Here is an 11,993-nt window from a genome sequence, read left to right on the forward strand (position 1 = left end):
AGAGGTGGGGTTTCAGGTGTCTCCGGAAGGTGGTGATTGACTCCGCTGTCCTGGCGTCGTGAGGGAGTTTGTTCCACCATTGGGGGCCAGAGCAGCGAACAGTTTTGACTGGGCTGAGCGGGAACTGTACTTCCTCAGTGGTAGGGAGGCGAGCAGGCCAGAGGTGGATGAACGCAGTGCCCTTGTTTGGGTGTAGGGCCTGATCAGAGCCTGGAGGTACTGAGGTGCCGTTCCCCTCACAGCTCCGTAGGCGAGCACCATGGTCTTGTAGCGGATGCGAGCTTCAACTGGAAGCCAGTGGAGAGAGCGGAGGAGCGGGGTGACGTGAGAGAACTTGGGAAGGTTGAACACCAGACGGGCTGCGGCGTTCTGGATGAGTTGTAGGGGTTTAATGGCACAGGCAGGGAGCCCAGCCAACAGCGAGTTGCAGTAATCAAGACGGGAGATGACAAGTGCCTGGATTAGGACCTGCGCCGCTTCCTGTGTGAGGCAGGGTCAGTACTCTGCGGATGTTGTAGAGCATGAACCTACAGGAACGGGACACCGCCTTGATGTTAGTTGAGAACGTCAGGGTGTTGTCCAGGATCACGCCAAGGTTCTTAGCGCTCTGGGAGGAGGACACAATGGAGTTGTCAACCGTGATGGCGAGATCATGGAACGGGCAGTCCTTCCCCGGGAGGAAGAGGAGCTCCGTCTTGCTGAGGTTCAGCTTGAGGTGGTGATCCGTCATCCACACTGATATGTCTGCCAGACATGCAGAGATGCGATTCGCCACCTGGTCATCAGAAGGGGGAAAGGAGAAGATTAATTGTGTGTCATCTGCATAGCAATGATAGGAGAGACCATGTGAGGTTATGACAGAGCCAAGTGACTTGGTGTATAGCGAGAATAAGAGAGGGCCTAGAACAGAGCCCTGGGGGACACCAGTGGTGAGAGCGCGTGGTGAGGAGACAGATTCTCACCACGCCACCTGGTAGGAGCGACCTGTCAGGTAGGACGCAATCCAAGCGTGGGCCGCGCCGGAGATGCCCAACTCGGAGAGGGTGGAGAGGAGGATCTGATGGTTCACAGTATCGAAGGCAGCCGATAGGTCTAGAAGGATGAGAGCAGAGGAGAGAGAGTTAGCTTTAGCAGTGTGGAGCGCCTCCGTGATACAGAGAAGAGCAGTCTCAGTTGAATGACTAGTCTTGAAACCTGACTGATTTGGATCAAGAAGGTCATTCTGAGAGAGATAGCGGTAGAGCTGGCCAAGGACGGCAGGCTCAAGAGTTTTGGAGAGAAAAGAGAGAAGGGATACTGGTCTGTAGTTGTTGACATCGGAGGGATCGAGTGTAGGTTTTTTCAGAAGGGGTGCAACTCTCGCTCTCTTGAAGACGGGAGGGACGTAGCCAGCGGTCAGGGATGAGTTGATGAGCGAGGTGAGGTAAGGGAGAAGGTCTCCGGAAATGGTCTGGAGAAGAGAGGAGGGGATAGGGTCAAGCGGGCAGGTTGTTGGGCGGCCGGCCGTCACAAGACGCGAGATTTCATCTGGAGAGAGAGGGAGAAAGAGGTCAGAGCATAGGGTAGGGCAGTGTGAGCAGAACCAGCGGTGTCGTTTGACTTAGCAAACGAGGATCGGATGTCATCGACCTTCTTTTCAAAATGGTTGACGAAGTCATCTGCAGAGAGGGGAGGAGGGAGGGGGGAGGATTCAGGAGGGAGGAGAAGGTGGCAAAGAGCTTCCTAGGGTTAGAGGCAGATGCTTGGAATTTAGAATGGTAGAAAGTGGCTTTAGCAGCAGAGACAGAGGAGGAAAATGTAGAGAGGAGGGAGTGAAAGGATGCCAGGTCCGCAGGGAGGCGAGTTTTCCTCCATTTCCGCTCGGCTGCCCGGAGCCCTGTTCTGTGAGCTCGCAATGAGTCGTCGAGCCACGGAGCGGGAGGGGAGGACCGAGCCGGCCTGGAGGATAGGGGACATAGAGAGTCAAAGGATGCAGTAAGGGAGGAGAGGAGGGTTGAGGAGGCAGAATCAGGAGATAGGTTGGAGAAAGTTTGAGCAGAGGGAAGAGATGATAGGATGGAAGAGGAGAGAGTAGCGGGGAGAGAGAGCGAAGGTTGGGACGGCGCGATACCATCCGAGTAGGGGCAGTGTGGGAAGTGTTGGATGAGAGCGAGAGGGAAAAGGATACAAGGTAGTGGTCGGAGACTTGGAGGGGAGTTGCAATGAGGTTAGTGGAAGAACAGCATCTAGTAAAGATGAGGTCAAGCGTATTGCCTGCCTTGTGAGTAGGGGGGAAGGTGAGAGGGTGAGGTCAAAAGAGGAGAGGAGGGAAAGAAGGAGGCAGAGAGGAATGAGTCAAAGGTAGACGTGGGGAGGTTAAAGTCGCCCAGAACTGTGAGAGGTGAGCCGTCCTCAGGAAAGGAGCTTATCAAGGCATCAAGCTCATTGATGAACTCTCCGAGGGAACCTGGAGGGCGATAAATGATAAGGATGTTAAGCTTGAAAGGGCTGGTAACTGTGACAGCATGGAATTCAAAGGAGGCAATAGACAGATGGGTAAGGGAGAAAGAGAGAAAGACCACTTGGGAGAGATGAGGATCCCGGTGCCACCACCCCGCTGACCAGAAGCTCTCGGGTGTGTGAGAACACGTGGGCGGACGAGAGGAGAGAGCAGTAGGAGTAGCAGTGTTATCTGTGGTGATCCATGTTTCCGTCAGTGCCAAGAAGTCAAGGGACTGGAGGGAGGCATAGGCTGAGATGAACTCTGCCTTGTTGGCCGCAGATCGGCAGTTCCAGAGGCTACCGGAGACCTGGAACTCCACGCGGGTCGTACGCGCTGGGACCACCAGATTAGGGTGGTCGCGGCCACGCGGTGTGGAGCGTTTATATGGTCTGTGCAGAGAGGAGAGAACAGGGATAGACAGACACATAGTTGACAGGCTACAGAAAAGGCTACGCTAATGCAAGGAAATTGGAATGACAAGTGGACTACACGTCTCGAATGTTCAGAAAGTTAAGCTTACGTAGCAAGAATCTTATTGACTAAAATGATTAAAATGATACAGTACTGCTAAAGTAGGCTAGCTGGCAGTAGCTGCGTTGTTGGCACTACACTAATCAAGTCGTTCCGTTGAGTGTAATAATTTCTACAGTGCTGCTATTCGGGGGCTAGCTGGGTAGCTAGCAGTGTTGTTACGTTACGTTGAGTTAAAAGAACGACAATAGCTGGCTAGCTAACCTAGGAAATCGGTCTAGACTACACAATTATCTTTGAAACAAAGACGGCTATGTAGCTAGCTATGTAGCTAGCTACGATCAAACAAATCAAACCGTTGTACTGTAATGAAATGAAAATGTGATACTCCCTGACCGGTGATTGAATTCGAATCAGTAGACGTGTGGTGACGTTGGCTAGCTGTTAGCTGTTAGCTGTTGGCTAGCTAGCAGAGTCTCCTGCAGAGCGAAGTGCGAATGCGACCGCTCGCTCCAACCGGAACCGGAACAACTACAACCATTATTAACCAACCAGTTCATAAACACTCACGTTGATAAGTGATAATGAGAAATTGGAGTGTGTCAGTCCTGTGCAATATAGCTCATGTGCTTCTCTCAGATTCTTTTTCTTTGAAATACAATGGTCCAACAACCTAGAGTTCACTTTAATTAGATTAAACATGTGTTCCCTAAGAGAACAATACATATCCCAGCATTTGCATGACAATGCCCTCTAATTGTGTTTGGCTTAAGTCTTTTTTAATAGCCAAAGCGATGCTGCCTGTTTATATTCATAATGAATCAGGCTCGGAGTCCTCTCTTGGAAAACATTGTATCAAATTGCCCACTCTCACTGTTATTCAGGAGTGTCATTAACCCTCATGACTTTTATTGTGTCTTCTCTTTCCCTTAGGAATCAAATCCTAACACATTTGGATGAGGCATTACTGGGACTCTTTGTTTGGCCTAGATTGAAAGGAGTGCTGGCTGATTAAGTGGATGTGGCTCCCGCTGAGGTAAATGGGATTGTATAACTGGCAAGAGCTCCTCTGTAAGGTTGCTTACTTTGGCACAGCGTTATTGGACTTTAATAAGGATCCAGTCAGTCTGCTGGAAAGTAGTGAGGTCCTAGAATAACCCCCTGGCTGTGATGGTGATAGCCTGAACAATCTGCCTGACATTGGCAGCCTGAAAACAGCAGCTCGGGGCATGTTAAGGCCAAGTAAAGCCTCCACTGATTGCTTCTACTGGCGGCTACGCCCTGTCCTTCAAATACTCCTACCGGTTGATTTTGGTAACATGTACTGTTCATCATCAAACCACCATAACTCAGGGCTAGGGCAGACTGACCTATCAAAAACGCAGTGTTTTGGAAGAATAAAAGCATTATGTTAAGAACAAGATGGTCTCAGAACATGTAGGGTACATGCTTCTGTGTAGTCGAAACAGAACATCATTTGTGCCTTTGTGAATTTGTCAACTGTAGAGCCTGAGCGCTATCCCTTAAAGAGCCATGTTGTAGTGGTTTGGGGCATTGCCTGCTACTTCTGAGAATCCAACGCTTCCAAACGTCCTCCTATGATGGAGTTGGCTGGGAATTGTGAATGCATGTGCAAGTAGATTGGCAGGTAGCCTAGCGGTTAAGAGCGCTGGGCCAGTAACCGAAAGGTCACTGGTCAATGTGACCTTGAGCAAGGCACTTAACCCTAATTGCTCCTCTAAGTCGCTCTGGATAAGCACGTCTGCAAAATGTCAAATGTAACGTAAATGTACTTCTGATATTTCACATGTCCTTTTCAACCCAAACTACATTCTACAACCCCACATTTACCATTAGGGTGCAGGACAGAATGATGGATTGTGCTGATCACTGACCTTTAGGAAAGGAGAGTCTTCAATCATTGCCATACTGTCATATTCTTATCTGAAGCCAGCCAAATAGAGATATGGTTGGTGACAACCACTTGCAAATGACAAGAATATGAAGCTCTCAAATATGTTTTTGCAAGCAAGTCAGACTTATGTTCAGAGATTAGCTCTCAAATAATGGTTTTAACCTACTTATACTGCTGGTACTACTACTACTACTACTACTACTACTACTACTACTACTACTACTACTGCTACTGCTACTACTACTGCTACTGCTACTACTACCATTTGTCCATGTCTGCAAACTTGATAATAGTGCTCTGTAATTAGACATTTTGAAAGTACAGCATATGCGTGTTATACATGTTGCATAATAGTGTGTGCAAGATAAATAGTTCATGAAGAATGTTATGCACATGCCTATGTTACAGCTACAGTGGATTCCCTCTACCAGGCCTAATTTGTTTGTGTTGGTCTCTCCCTGAAGCTGTGAGCTTAGCTGGGGCAGGTCAGTGTGCACAAGTTGGTCGTAAATCGCTCAACACTGGCACACTAACTAACCCTCACTGTCATCCAGCATTACGGTTCTGAACACGGCAGCCAGGCAAAGTTACACGGCAGTGAAGTCAGCTCAGACATTGCACTGGCGATTAAGGTCAACGCTGTCCAACACACACACATCGCCCATGAAGATCTGCCATAGCCAGTTACTATGGGCTGTCTCATAGGCTCTGGCTTAATCGTGTAGAGCTGGGAGACCAAATTAATTATGAACCATTGTGGAGGCAGATGCCTGACATGGTGGATATCGCATCTTTGGAAATGCGTAAATATAGAGATTTACATTCTGCTCAGGGTAAATGGCTAACATGACCCTTCCTACACTTGACAGTCAAATGCGAGCTCAAGGTCGCTTATTTATGCTGTTTATGCTAACCCGTTTGCTATCCCTTTAGCTTTACTAGCTATCTATGCGGCATAGTCATCTTTTCCTTTTCCAACCGTTTGCTTAATCCTTACTCGCTTTTGAATAGAGAATGTGTCAGGAAAAGGAAATCCATACACAACGTGGACAGAGTACACATTTTAAATCCAGGTGTAGACAGACGCATTGTGTTCGGAACTCCATGAGAGGAACTCAATGATCTGAATACAAGAGCTGCATTAGCTGTCAGTTCTAGACACGCTAAAGGAATACAACATGCTCAACTCTAAATCCTGTTGTGTAAACAAATAAAAAGGGTGCTTGGAATCAAAAATATAAAACATTGAAAAAGCTAGACACGGTTTTATGAGACCAAATTAGCAATTCTGAACAGCAGACGTGAAAACTTTGGTGACATGATAAAGTGTCTTGGACTGTTATTGCGTAAGGCACATTTTTTTGAAGGGTCATCCTGCACCTGCAAAGTAGATCAAACATGAAAATAAATGAGAAATCGTTGTAAAACTCATATTCCAGATTATCTGTAAATACAGTTTCTGTCTAACCAGTGATGATATTATGTCTCAGTTAAGTTAGCCTCTTTTCTGTTTAGTTTCTGGTATAAGAACCGTGGATGAGGTGAGGTTCTAAAGCCACATGTGTCAGAAGAAAAGCTTCACTCAGGATTCAATTGCGGATTTACCCTAATCTTCTTCCCTTGATATAGTGTGTCTGGGTCTTCACCTCAACTGTACTGCAGAAGGTATTGTTGCATTCAGGGGCAGCTCAATAGCTTTGTCAAGCTTTGGAGTGGAACAGGGGGAGGAGACATTCATTTTGATGCCATTCTGGTTTTTTTTTATCCGGTGACTCATTTGCGGTAATCACTTTGAATGTGCAGGAGTTGTGGTTGCAATGAATAAATCATTGCCCATATTTCTCACATGACTGACATTGAACTGGCATTGTTTTCCCACCGCGGTTAACATATTTGACAGGGCGGCAGATAATTAGAGTGACTACCTGTCGTTTCTCACCTCCTCTGGTGGAGAGATGAGCGATTAATCTTCACACAACCAAATTCTAAATTAGCCTCTAACTGAAACGATGACAAAACTGTCAGGATATTCATCCGGAGGCCTCTAAATACCTTGACTGTGCAGGTGTCCTACTGAGTTAGTAGTAGAACCATCCTTTGGGTTTAAAACACATTATTGGCACAACCCGCTGGCCACAGATGCCAATTCAACGTCTATTCCACGTTGGTTCAATGTAATTTCATTGAAATGATGTGGATGGAACGTTGATTCAACCAGTGTGCACCCAGTAGGAATGAGTTCATACAGGATGTTGGCAGAGGTATGCTTTAAGATGACACATGTGGGGAGGATATTGTTAATTAAAACACATTATTGATTCAAACTTTTTATTGGCACAAGATTACAGGAAGACAGAGAATGGTGAAATTTAAAACAATGTACCACATCTAGGAACAAATTGCTGTTGCTGCCTCTCTTATAGAGGGCATGCAGTGGGTAGCCAAGGCCACAGGGTACAAATGACTTTGATCGACATGACAGGACTTTGTAGCATCATTTGACTCTGGGAGAAAAAGAACACCACTGCCCACATGCAGAGATGTGCAACACCCGTCGAAATGCTTTAAAAGTGTTCCTAATGTCAGTGCTCCAAACCACACAGCAAAAGTCAAAAGATGTTCTGTCAAAAGGAGAGAGTGACGGCCTTATGGGAGGTTCCCTTCCACTGCAGCTTCTGTGGGAGTCCTTGATTCTGTTCGTCTCAAAGCCCGTGACAATTAAATCATGAAAGTAGCACATGAACACCATGCAGCAGTGCTGGTGGTTTTTCATGCATAATTCTTTTGTCTTAACAATTTTCAAACTGTTTCTCAACAAATTGACTCGCTATAAACTAAAACAGAATCCCGCCGACATCGCTCTATCATGTAATTTTTTTAAACATTTAATCCAATCTCATAAGGTGTTTCAAGCCACTTGTCAAAAAAAATCTTCTTTGTTTTCTCTTTCAGAAGTTAAACATCCACAGCTGCCCCTGAAGACAGTGACAGCTGGAAAGTGTGCGACGAATGACTTAATGATGCATTTGAGCTTTCATTGTGGCAAAATATGATGAATTTTAAATGACTTTTGTTACATTTAACAGTCACGCAACCAGACGTGTTTCATTGAAACGTGCTGAGAAGCTTCCGCAGGCTCTGTGGATGGTAAACGGAAATGCTTGATTTGAAACGTAATGTCACACGCAGTGCACGCCAAGGCTGAGTTCATGGGGTAATTAGAAAAGCTGAGAGAACCTTAGGCAGTGGAAACATCACTCCAGAAAAGTCACCTTGGGACCTACATCTGTTAAACCATATGTTATTGTGCAAGTTGTTTTCATTGAGACAATATGCGGAGCACTGGTGCATTTTTCTGCACAGCTCTGTTTTATGAACTCTCTATCAATGCCAGGAACAAAGAATTTGGTCAGAGTAATGATTAACATCAATGTCGGAAGTTCCAGTGAGCTCGAGCCCATTGGAGGCCAGCTACTTATGACTGTACTGCAAGGTTGTTCACAAAGGGCTGTTGAATAAATACAGTGACAGGCCAGGGATGTGAAAAGAACATGCCACGCACTCAAAGAAAACCTCAATGGGTTTTATTCTCGACATGATTCAAAAGATACGTTTCCTGTGAAAATGCCTGGAGATAATTACAGATCTCTTGTCATTTCTACATTCATGGGTATCAATATTCTATGCGTTCTGCTCATTTTACAGAGACACACTCAAGGGGCCGACTGTACCAGATGTTCCTGAGATTCCTTTTTGGTCACTTTGTCAACACTCTCACTTTTTGTTCCAAAAACAACTTCATCTGCGTTATTGCATCCAGGTTGACATTTATTGTCATGAATCTTGTTCTGGGGGCTGCAGTAAGAGATTTCCCCTTAGATAGGCCAGCTGCAAAGTCAAAAGTGTCTATATTATAAAGATTCATGGAAACAAACATTAGCTTTTTGGTCATAATTTAAGGTTGGAGTGAGGAGTTTAAAGTTTAAAAAATTTAAAGTCAGATTTTGTGATTTTGTGGCTCAAACAATAACTTTATGTATTGTAGTTAACTGGAGTTGTTTGTATATCAAATGTGGATGCATGCATTTGAAATGGTATCAACCAATCCTCCACGGAGAGGAAATTGAAATTATAATTGGACAATATTGCGTGTATCAGAGTGTGTGTGTGCAACTGTCTGTGTGTGTGTGTGCAACTACACATGCGTGCATGTGCACATTTGCATGCATGTGTGTGTGTGGAGGAGTTTTTTTTACTGCTGTGTTATGTTGTGTGTAAAGAAACCGAGCCAAGCCTATAATTTAGTTCATACTATGTTTGAGGCTCATTAACTGGATTAGTGGAGTGGACGCATGATGACCTCTTGATATAGACCAAAAGATTCATGTTACTACCAACCCCTCTTGCCAGAATTAATATAATTTGCTAATGTTTTCCTTTCAGAATAATATATTACCCACTCTCTCTTGCTTGTATATGACCAGATGAAATTAATAGAATCGGGGAGGCAAGAGCACAGTGCAATGGATAACCGCAAACATGTTTTATTGGTCTGCATGAGAGTGGGAAACCTTTACAGGAGACCCATTGAGATCCTACTGCTTGTATTAGATCACAAAGTGATTTAGAATGTTTAGCATAACGAAAATGTAGCATGTATGCTATTGTCAGCCAGTCATATACAGTACCAGACAACAGTTTGCACACACCTACTCATTCAAGGGTTTTTCTTAATTATTTACTATTTTCTACATTGTAGAATAAAGGTGAAGACATCAAAACTAAAACTATGAAATACAACATATGGAATCATATAGTAACAAAGAAAGTGTTAAACAAATCAAAATATATTTTAGATTTTAGATTCTTTGAAGTAGCCACACTTTGTCTTGATGACAGCTTTGCAAAAGCTTGGCAATCTCTCAACCAGCTTCATGAGGTAGTCACCTGGAATGAATTTCAATTATCAGGTGTGTCTTGTTAATTTGTGGAATTATTGAATTATGAATTCTTTCCTAGTTTTGATGTCCTCACTATTATTATACAATGTAGAAAAGAGTTACAAATAAATAAAAACCCTTGAATGAGTAACTTTTGACTGGTACTGTATGTCATTTAGCAGACGCTTTTATCCAGGGTGTCACGTTCGTCGTAGGAATTATCAGACCAAGGTGCAGCGTGATATGGTTTCCACATGTTTATTAACTGAAAACGCACAAAAACAATAAAGAATGAACAAAACGTGAAGACAATGGAGTGCTCACAGGCAACTACACATAAACAAGATCCCACAAACACAGGTGGGAAAAATAACTACTTAAATATGATCCCCAATTAGAGACAACGATTACCAGCTGCCTCTTATTGGGAATTATACAAAACACCAACATAGAAAAAGAAACTAGAAACAACATAGACATAGATATACTAGATCACCCCCTAGTCACGCCCTGACCTACTACACCATAAAGAAACAATGGCTCTCTATGGTCAGGGAGTGACACAAAGTGACTTACGTCAGCTGTGCATACATTTTACGTATGGGTGACAGCAGCAGAAATCGAACCGACGTCCCTTGGTGTTGCAGTAAAGATGAGCAAACAGGTAGATATACTAAGAGGGAGCTTGCATTATTAATGGATGTACGTCAACACCTGGACTCTTGTCTCTCCACACCCTTAACACAAATGTACTCATTAGTTGTTGTTTCACATGATAGGGTCTCAACAGTTAGCCTTGCTGAAATATAGCTTTTCCCTCCCTCTTGAAAGACTTAGTGTCATCTTAGTGGCAAGAGCGCACGTCTTATGTTTTGCTGTGTTTAAGGAGCTACATGTGAATATTTGTAACTTCTACCTTTACTTCTAAAATTGTTCTCTTGAATTACTTGATGGGGATTTTTTGACAATTTTTATTTAAAACACAAAATATTGACTGTTCTGACAAGGCTAACCTCTTGGATCAAGTTAGGTGAAGCACTAGCGTCTGAAGCATTGGGCCAGTAACCGAAAGGTCGCTGGTTCGAATACCTGAGCCAACAAGGTGAAAAATCAGTCAATGTGTCCTTTAGCAAAGCACTTAACCCTAATTTGTAGCACAATACTACTATGGTTGACCCTGTAAAACAACACATTTCACTGCATCTGTCTGGTGTATGTGATTTTTTTTTAACTATAGAACTCCACTAAGACAAGACACACGCACTAAAATGATTAGCTACTGGAATATGTACAGAGTGGGAATGTAAGTATACTGTTCCTGCTGTGTCATTCTTTTTCCTAATCTACTGTAGGTTTTCCATTGATTCACCGTACGACAAACAACCATCTATTCACAGTGGTACTCAGAGTGCTCCACCCTTGATGCATACATCCATAGGCCTACAAGAGAATATATAATGCATGAAGTTTCTGTTCTCTTGTGAAAAACAGAACCAAAGCAACCGAGGCGATTCATTGTACTCAGGTTCGGCACATTACATTACTTTTACATTAATGGGGCGGCAGGTAGCCTAGTGGTTAAGAGGTCACTGGTTCGAATCCCCCGAGCCGACTAGGTGAAGAATCTGCCGTTGTGCCATTGAGCAAGGCACTTAACTCTGATTGCTCCTGTAAGTGGCTCTGGATAAGAGTGTCTGCTAAATGACTAAAATGTCAATGTAAATGTATGTGAGGCTTCCGGTTCCTATACAGCTGCTATATCTGATTAGTAAAGTAGACGTTGAGAGATGTGTCAGAGCATTATATATAAATAGATCAATTTCCCTCAATAAATAAAGAGATGCATTAAAACATCCCTAAGAGCAAGCACTCAGAACTCCATGTGGGGGTTGTTTGTCTCTACATTACCCACCTGGGGAAAGAACATTTGCTTGATGTATTATAGAATACTGCTAGCTCGCCATGTGCTGTGAGTTTCACCCGGTCAGATAAGGAAAGAATTCTCTAAAGTCCCTATCGCTAAGGGTACAGTATCAGTACATTATCAGGTACTGTACATTTGGAGCTTGGGTAGGAGGGAGATACTGAGTTAGATAAGTCGTCACCCTACTCAGTAAGCTACTGTACATGAGCTTTTGCCTTTACTTTGCTATATTTTCTACCAATTCTTCTGGTGCCAAGGGAT

This window comes from Oncorhynchus keta, chromosome 4 (genome assembly GCF_023373465.1).
Source record: "Oncorhynchus keta strain PuntledgeMale-10-30-2019 chromosome 4, Oket_V2, whole genome shotgun sequence".
In the NCBI taxonomy this organism is placed as follows: domain Eukaryota; kingdom Metazoa; phylum Chordata; class Actinopteri; order Salmoniformes; family Salmonidae; genus Oncorhynchus; species Oncorhynchus keta.